This window comes from Lutra lutra, chromosome 2 (assembly GCF_902655055.1).
Source record: "Lutra lutra chromosome 2, mLutLut1.2, whole genome shotgun sequence".
Classification (NCBI taxonomy): Eukaryota; Metazoa; Chordata; class Mammalia; order Carnivora; family Mustelidae; genus Lutra; species Lutra lutra.
In genome coordinates, this window is record NC_062279.1 from 126454703 (window position 1) to 126462559 (window position 7857).

General features: G+C 37.3%; 1 long non-coding RNA gene across 1 annotated transcript in view; it reads right to left on the reverse strand.

Annotated features, from left to right (window-relative positions):
* The window catches only part of LOC125093378 (uncharacterized), a 57261-nt gene extending 49482 nt beyond the window's left edge, over positions 1–7779 (reverse strand). The window contains exon 1 of the long non-coding RNA XR_007125222.1: positions 7727–7779. This is a non-coding gene — a long non-coding RNA (uncharacterized LOC125093378). The remainder of the gene's footprint in view (positions 1–7726) is intronic.
* Positions 7780–7857: the final 78 nt, after the last annotated feature.

A 7857-nucleotide genomic window follows, 5' to 3' on the forward strand; every position in this document is an offset into this window, starting at 1 on the left:
TACCCTTTAAAGATAAAATAAGACTTATTGTCAAATGAATTACAAGAATTTTCTTAGTATATAGGAGGCAATATGATTGAATGCTTTCTGAATTACACCTTAGTAAAACCAACATTTATTTTTTACCTAAATATTTCTTACTAAGCAATAATGTACTGTGGTGTAGGACTTTCTGTTGGTAAAAGAATGAAATTTTATTTCATTTTAATTAACTTCTAGGCATAACTAGTTTTTCCCAAATAAATGTGGAAGGAAGTTTTAAAAATTTCATCTCTTAACCAGATGTTTTTACGAATATTATCCACACAACTTCCTAAATTGATCAAGGTGCAACATACCTTTTCTTAAAGATTTTTAATCCACTTATCCCAAAATAGTGACTCAAGCTTTATATATACACATTTATATGTATATATATAGTGTAAGGTATATACGTTATATATATAAAATAACATATATAGAGATAGACAATATACGTATTTTAAAAAGTGCTGTCTGCCATTTTGAGAATTGGGTACATAAACTGCTAAAAATTCATTTAGGCTGCAGTTGCAAACTTGCAGTCAATACCGGCCAGTGTGGCCCACAGCTGTTTATTCAGTGTGCATAATATTTCAAAATTGTTTGAATTTGAAGTCTTTCGACTGGGCATGCATTTCTTTTGCCACAGTCTGCTAGACTCCCTTTTTCATCAGGCTGCTTCACTACTTTGTGTTTCCTACTTAGCCCTGAACACATCTCAGTTTGAGACCCCTGATTTAGATCCGTGGTTACAAAAGTTTCTGAATTTCATGATTTGCTAATGTTGTATTTACTATTATTTTAACATGTGAATTTTAGATTGTTATGAATGTAATTTTTTAATGTGGTGCTTTCTCTCCTAAAGATTATTGAATTAACACTGTAACTGGAAAGTTTTCAAATCATTTCCAGATATTTTATACTTCACAATAAAAGTCTGTTTAAAAAGTTAATTATTTCATATATCCAAGAAGATTTATTCTGAATACAGAATGCATGTGTCACATTTGATTAATGTATCCAAACTTGGATTGAGTGTATATTCCTCCTTCGTTTTATTATAAACCAAATAAAGTAAGGCAGAAAGAAGGGAGGCTTTAGCAGAATAGTACTCAGTATCTGCAACAAGAGCCAGATTTCTTTCCCCCACAAATATGTGTGATCCCAGGGAAAACAGCATTCTGACAGTCCCATCTTACCTGAATGTTGTATAATTAGATATAATTCTTGGATATAATTAGATTTATGCTAGTAAATGTTATAAGCAATTAAAAATCTAGAAATAACTATAGGACTGAGAATGGGAATGCTGGGCAGAGGCTGCTATAGAAACTGGGTTTGGAAATGAAAGATATTGGCAAATGAGACAAAGGAAATAGAGGTACATTTGGACCATTTTGTAGGAGTAGAATAACTTAATTCTAGGACTATTCTTACAGGCAGAATCCTAGGAAACCAATGATTTCGTGAAGAACTTTGAAAACAGTTTAGAAAATTTTGGACCAAAACACAGATTTTCCTCAGGACCAAAAGAACTAATGTGCAGATTCACCAGATTGTGTTAATTTAAAAAAAAAAAAAAAAAGTAAACTTAAACCATGAAAAGTCTATTCTCTGCATAACCCATGACTCACTGAGGTGTAACGGTTCCTATATACTGTACTGGATAATTCAATAGAAATAAAGTTGTATCCTAGCACTTTGCTATTCAAAGTATGGTCAGTGGATTGGCACCATCCTCTGGGAGCTTGTTAGAAATTTAGAATCTCAAGCACCATCCCAACCTCACTGAGTCAGAATTTACATTTGAATAAGCTGGTTCACATACACATTAAAATTTTTAAAACCCATTTAGAGTCAGTGGTACTCATATTTTAGCTTGCATTGAGATCACCTGGAACTTTGTTAAAACACAAATTTCTAGACCCTACTACCCTGAGTTTCTGATTCAGTGAGTGGTGCAGGGCTGGTGAGTTTGTATTTCTAACAAGTTTCCTAGGTTGCTGTTGCTGTCTGTCCAGGCGTTACACTTTAAGAACCAAAAAGCCAAGGCTCAGGGTGCCTGGGTGGCTCAGTGGGTTAAGCCGCTGCCTTCAGCTCAGGTCATGATCTCAGGGTCCTGGGATCGAGCCCCGCATCGGGCTCTCTGCTCAGCAGGGAGCCTGCTTCCTCCTCTCTCTCTGCCTGCCTCTCTGCCTGCTTATGATCTCTCTCTGTCAAATAAATAAAATCTTAAAAAAAAAAAAAAGCCAAGGCTCTAATTGTATTTCAGGCCTGGAACATATCAGAATCACCTGGGGAGCTTTAAAAGCATAGGTAAGTGGGTGTTCTTACCTATGCTGAATCTCTTACCCTAGAGATTCAGATTCAATTGGCTTGCAGTTGGTATTTTCAAAGCTCCCTAGGTGATTCTAATGTGCAGCCAGGTTTAAGAACTGTGTGCTTTAAAGGACTCAAGGGAAGAGGACGAACTGTTGAAGGGAAGGATGTAAAGTCTGTAAATCAACACAGATTTTGGAAAGGAATTCCTGATACTCTGGGTGTTATCAGTACCTCAGAAGTATTAAAGTAGCCAAGAGGGCCTGTGTTCCTTTTGCTTCTGCTATTTTGTTATGGGTAGACATGTGTTAGAAAGAATAGGATGAGCTGGGGGTGGATTGGGTAATTATGTGCAGCAGAACTTCTTTAAATCTTAAACGTTAACTCATCTTGGCAACTTAAAGTAGAGACAAGTATGAGCAAAGAAATGCTAACCTCTTTCCTTTATTTTCTTCAACCATAAACCATGGCTTTTTGAAAAGTTAAAGCATGTCTTTAGAAATCATTCCTTTCTTGTCCAGAGCAGTTACTCCTCAACTTTTCCATCCATCTCGGTCAACAAAATAGTTGCCTTTATTATTGTATGTTTTAGAGACACTTTTTACCAACTCAAATATTTTTTTGTTTTTTTAAGATTTATTTATTTATATATTTATTTATTTATTTGACAGAGAGAGAGAGAGAGAGAGAGAGATCACAAGTAGGCAGGGAGGCAGGCAGAGAGAGAGAGGAGGGGAAGCAGGCTCCCTGCAGAGCACAGAGCCCGATTTGGGGCTGGATCCCAGAACACTGGGATCATGACCTAAGCAAAGGCAGAGCCTTAGCCCACTGAGCCACCTAGGCGCCCCCAGCTCAAATCTTTGATCCATTTCCCTTGCCCTGTAGATGACATCTGACCATAAGTCCTTACACTCAGGCAGAAGACAATTATTGATCCTACTCTGAGTTTTTACTTAAGTTCAACTGTAAACCTATACCACCAATTTCACCTGCTAAGCATTCTTTCCCCAAGTCACAATGATGTGGGAAAGACCTTAGGGTTTGAAGCCAACAGCTAAGAAAGAATTCTTGAGACATCTTTGGTGCAAAAAGTGGTTTTATTAAAGCATGGGGACAGGACCTGTGGGCAGAAAGAGCTGCACTGGTGTCTTGCTGAGTAGCCCATAATACACTTTCAAGTTGGGAGGGGTTAGGGATAGTGTAAGCCTCCCAGCTATTTTGGAAACAAAGTTTCCAGGATCCTAAGGGATGGGTCGGCCAAAGAGGCCAAGGGGGGGGGGGGGGGGTTGCTATTGTTACGAAAGGTCACTTGTTACTGTTTAGTAAAAGCTCAGTAATGAGACATTTCTGGTATATATTGGTGGGGTGGGTCATATGCTTGGGGGATGATTATCAAACCTGTATCTTGGCGGATGGGGGATGGGTAGAGATAAAGGAAGTTTCCAAAGGAATTTTTATTTGTTAAAGTAGACGTATAGGATCCTGGGGGTTGGGCTAAGATTGCCTTTAGCCCTTAGCAAAGTATCAACACTGAGGCAGTTGAGTCCCTACAGGAATGTCACTCTGCCTGCTTTAAGAACTTTAAGAACAATGGGCTGAAAATAGTAAGGAAATTTAATAATTTTTCTTCTGCCTTTGTTTCCCACATCAACAACTCAAAAAACAATCGGCTAATTGATAATGATAATATGGAATACAAATTTATTTTTTACTTGGAACTATATGTTTGTGCATTTATTACTTCACTGGCTTCTTTCCAGATGTCATTTTATACCAATGTTGTCTTAGATTTTAAAGTAGAAGAAGATAAATTGGTAATTTGAGAGATGTACTGGGAAGCCCTTTTCAGTCAAAAAATCTACGTTGAGAAGAGATAGGTATGTTGTCACTTACAGAACTGTATCATCAGGACTCTCTGGCGTTTGCTCTTATTTCTGCTTTAGGGTCATGTCTTTAATTCATTCTTTTGTATCTCCACAATGAATGATGATTCTGATTTTCTTTGTGTCATGATACTTACCAGGTCTTCAGGTTTTCATATCAGAAGGTAAGCAATCATGTCTCTCCTTGGACTGAATTCATCAGAATAGACAAGGAAAAGATCACCAAATGCAAGTTTCTTTTTAAGACTATTTGTAAAACAAAGAAATATATATGGGAGTTATGACTGTATTTTAAGAGGACAGGGACCACAATGATTATCACATTCCCAAACCCAAACTTGCAACCCCATAGCCAGGCGCCAGATAGATTTACATATATTGCACTTAAGTCCACTTATTTGTTCATTTGTTTATTGATTCACTTAAAAAATATTTACTGAGTACCAGAGACAAAGCTGTCAAATAGAATGCTTAAGACAGTTTTCAAGGACAAGACCAGTCCCCTTTAACTTGACTTCTACAGAAATTTCTGGCTTAGCTGTATACATAGATTGGTTTTTTAACAGCTTTATTAAAATATAATTTAGACATCATACAATTCATTGATTTTAAGTATATAATATTAGAGTTTTGGGTATATTACATTATTTTTTAAATTGTGGTAAAACTATAAAACATAAAACTGGCCATTTATGTAAAACATTTTTAAATGTGCAGATCAGAGGCATTACATTCACAATGTTGTGCAACCATCACCACTAATTTCTAAACTTTTTAACACCCTATATAAACTTTTTTTTTTTAAAGATTTTATTTATTTATTTATTTATTTATTTGAGAAAAAGAGAGAGGAGAAAGAGCACAACGGGGTGAGGGGCAGAAGAAGAAGCAGAGACCGCTAAGCAGAGGGCCCGATGCAGGGCTTGATCCCAGCACTGTGGGATCCTGACCTGAGTGGAAGGCAGAAGCTTAACTGACTAAGCCACCCAGGCAACCCTGATTTTTTTCTTTTTTTTAAATAGGCTCTGCACCTAGCACAGAACTGAACTCAGGGCTTGATCTCACAACTGTGAGATCAAGCCCTGAGTTAAGATCAAGAGTCAGACACTCAACAAACTGAGCCACCCAGGCTTCCTCTACATAAACTGATTTATATTTATCTATCTATTTATTTATGATTTTTATTTATTTATTTGACAGGGAAAGAGAAAGCATAAGCAGGGAGAGAAGCAGGCAGAGGGAGAGGCAGAAGCGGACTCCCCACTGAGCAGAGAGTCCTATGTAGGACTCGATCCCAGGACCCTAGGATCATGACCTGAGCCCAAGGCAGATGCTTAACTGACTAAGCCACCCAGGTGCCCCCATAAGCTGATTTTTCAATATTTGTTTTAAATTGATGGAAAAGTCTTACTCTTCTCAGTTCTACCACTGGATACACTGCCCCTATATGTTTTAAGCATCCCAATGTGTTCTTCATACTAACATTTATTGGAACTCATGCCAGTCCTAACACTTGCTATCCCAAAATAAATTCCTCAATTTCTTCAACAGTCATTAACTACAACTTTTAGAACAGAGATGCACACCAGAGAGCTATGCTTTATCTACTAAGCTTAACTTTGCTGACTTAATTTCCATCAATATCTTAATTCAATAACATTTAAAGTCAACTTAGAGGTATCTGAAAATTCAAAATATCCAAAATCGAACTCATTATGCCTGTCACCCAGGAATTTCCCAAGCTTCTCCCAATCCATTCTTCTTTATTCATATTTTTGGGTTTTGGTAGCCACCACCTATCCAGTTCCATAAACAAGCAAACAAAAGGAACATCCTTGACCCTTATACTCTCCTCTTTTACTCACTCAGATCCTCAGTCTTATTATTTCCCAAATATGTCAATAATCTCCTTTCCAAACCCACTAACACAGTCCTAGTTCAGGACTTTATCTTTTTTTCAGAATGACTGCAATATTCTTTACAAAACAATTTTTTAAAAGTTAACAATGGAGATACCTGGGTGGCTCAGTCATTAAACGTCTGCCTTCCACTCAGGTTGTAATCCCGGGGTCCTGGGTTCGAGCCCCACATTGGGCTCCATGCTTGGGAAGCCTGCTTCTCCCTCTCCCACTCCTGCTGTTTGTGTTTCCTCTCTCACTGTGTCTCTCTCTGGCAAATGAATAAAATTTAAAAATAGTAATAAAAAAAAGTTAACAACGTAAGGGGTGCCTGGTTGTCTCAATCGGTTAGGTGTCCAACTCTTGTTCTCTGCTCAGGTCTTGATCTCACAGTTGTGAGTTTAAGCCAAGCACTGGGCTCCACAGTGGGCATGGAGCTTACTTAAAAAAAAAAAAAAAGTTTGGGGCACCTGGGTGGCTCAGTGGGTTAAAGCCTCTGCCTTCGGCTTGGGTCGTGATCCAGGGATCCTGGGATTGAGCCCCGCATCGGGTTCTCTGCTCCGCGGGGAGCCTGCTTCCTCCTCTCTCTCTGCCTGCTTCTCCGCCTACTTGTGATCTCTGTCTGTCAAATGAATAAATAAAAAATCTTAAAAAAAAAAGTTAATAAGTAGTATTTGCACAACATTTAAATAATTAGTATTACTACAACTACTAGCCAACACATAGAACATGCTATGCATCTAGCACATTGTTAACATTTTACTTTTATTCTTCATAACCATCCCTATGGGGTAGAAACAATTTTATTTATTTATTTTTATTATTATTATTTTTTAGAAACAATTTTAAATGGGACCCAAATTCAGGCAGTCTAGTTCCACAGGCTATGTTCTTACCCACTGTGCCATATTCACTTTTAAAAAAAAAAAGATTTTACTTATTCTTTTGAAAGAGAACATGAGCAGAGGCAGGGGGCAGAGAGAGAGGGAGAAGCAGACTCCCCACTAAGCACGGATCCCAACGTGGGGCTTGATCCCAGGACCTGGAGATCATGGCCTGAGCCGAAGGCAGATGCTTAACCATCTGAACCATCCAGGTGCGCCATACTTAACTTTTTAAAATCAAAAGTCCCATGAGGCTCCTTCTACCTTACCATCTGTCCCTAGTCCCAATCCTCTTTAAATATAACCTTTCTATAATTTTAGCTGATTCATCTATTTACCTCCATAATTCTAAATAATGTGCTTATACTTGACATCAATTGTAGACATTTATGTTGTTACTGTATTTGAGAATATATTCCTTATAAGCTAAAAATGACAGTTTTTTTTCTTCAGAATGAAATTATATCACAATTTTTGGTTAAATGAGTATATAATATTTATATTACTATGACTAAGTAAATATTGTTCAGTGCTGAGCTAAGCATATTGTATTACAATTCCACTTTGTTTTCCTGTAGTTAATTGCTTTGCTTGTTTACCTATGGACTTAAAACTTCACTTTTTTCCAAATTCTGTAAAGAGATCAGTCAAAAAATGTAAGAATGATTTTGCCAGATTTTCAAATAATATATAAGTTTCACTTTTAACCCTGGTGACCTACCTCTCCCAATTCTCTCCAGCCTTCTTTCCTCTAGTAGTAGTAGTTCTTTTTTTTTTTTAAAGATTTTTTTATTTATTTATTTGACAGAGAGATCACAAGTAGACGGAGAGGCAGGCAGAGAGAGAGAGAGA